The following is a 1,534-nucleotide window of genomic DNA, read 5'->3' on the forward strand; positions in this document are numbered from 1 at the left end:
AAAAATGACCAGAATTACTGGTCGGATAGAGTCTTGTGGAACCCGCAAGGCTATGGCCCCAGCTTACCCTTCGGGCCTAGAATTGGACTTATTGCCATGGATTGGCTCTCAGCCCAACAGTGGACCTACGTGTAGAACACCTATGCCAGGGCGATGCACTCTCCTACTCTAGGGAGATACACCCCTTAGTGCAGTCGGCCATGGGGCATCAAAGGGACAGAATTCACACAGAGGGAAAGTTGGACAGACAGGAGTGCATAGTTAAGAAGGGCACAGGGAGGAGGTAGCCACAGGGACAGGAGGGGAGGAGAATTTGTTATGGTTGGGGATGGTAATTGGGGAGTGAAATCAAATGTGCATGAACTGTTGAATGTAAAACAAATTTTGCTCTGTAAATTTCCACCCAAAGCACAATTAAATTTAAAAGATAGTGTGCTGTGAATATTTTAGTATATATGTATATTTCAGTTGGGTCTACATGGATATGGGCTTATCTCCTGTTTTAACCTATACTGTCAGGCAGTATCTATCAAATGCAGCTATGCCAGCAGCCTCTGTTCTTTTCACCAATTGTCACTTCCTGTGCTTCATAGAAAGCTCTCTGGTGCATTCAGTTTGTAGGAGAAGTGGAGCGCATGACCAGAAGGAGGGCAAATGATTTTCTAGGACATCTGAGAGTCATGGAACCTCAGGGCTGAGGTCCAGGCCAAGTTAAGCTAAATGCTAGAACCCTCTAAAGGATGTTCTTTGGCCATGCCCATCCCTGAGCCACTTCTTGTGAGCAACCAAAACCAAACTCACTGCCATCAAGTTGATTCTGACTTATAGAGACCCCATTGGGTTTCTGAGGCTATAAATCTTTACAGAAGTAGATTGCCCCGTCTTTCTTCCATGGAGCAGCTAGTGGGTTTGAGCTTCTGACCTTTTGATTAGCAGCCTAATGCCTTATCCATTATGCCACCAGATCTCCTTTCCTTGTGACCAGGAGGATGGAATTATCTGATTGGCCCACTTGATTCTCATACCTATTCCTTACTGCTCTGACTGGAGTGTGACACTATGATTGACTGTTCTGTCAGGATCCAAGACTGCTCTTCTGTAATTAACAACACGTTGTTAGTTGCAATTGAGTTGGTGCCTATTCATGGAGACACCACGTCTCCATCAACAGTAAGAAACAACAGAAAGAAACGTTGCCTGGTCCTGCACCATCTTCAAGATGATTGGTATGTTTGAGTTCATTGTCATGGTCAGGGTGTACTTTGATTGCCTTCCAACCTAGACGGCTCATATCCCAGCACTATATTAGACAGTGATCTATTGTGATCCATAAGGTTTTCATCGGCTAATTTTCAGGAGTAGATCGCCAAGCATTAGATGATGCCTGGGTACCACTACCAAACATTGTGATCAGAGATCATACTGTCTTAATCTGGAAGCTGTGCTGAACTCTGTCCACCATGGGTGGCCCTGCTGGTATTTGAAATACCAGTGGCATAGCTTCTAGTTCACAGCAATATACCAGGCACTTTGG

At 45.0% G+C, this 1,534-nt stretch overlaps 1 protein-coding gene across 1 annotated transcript in view; it reads left to right on the forward strand.

The window, feature by feature from the left end:
* The window catches only part of STK32B (serine/threonine kinase 32B), a 377,859-nt gene that overhangs the window by 94,761 nt on the left and 281,564 nt on the right, over positions 1–1,534 (forward strand). The gene's annotated exons all lie outside the window — the stretch shown is intronic.

The sequence above is a fragment of the Orycteropus afer genome, unplaced genomic scaffold (genome assembly GCF_000298275.1).
Source record: "Orycteropus afer afer isolate SDZICR_OR568_19922 unplaced genomic scaffold, OryAfe1.0 scaffold00224, whole genome shotgun sequence".
In the NCBI taxonomy this organism is placed as follows: Eukaryota; Metazoa; Chordata; class Mammalia; order Tubulidentata; family Orycteropodidae; genus Orycteropus; species Orycteropus afer.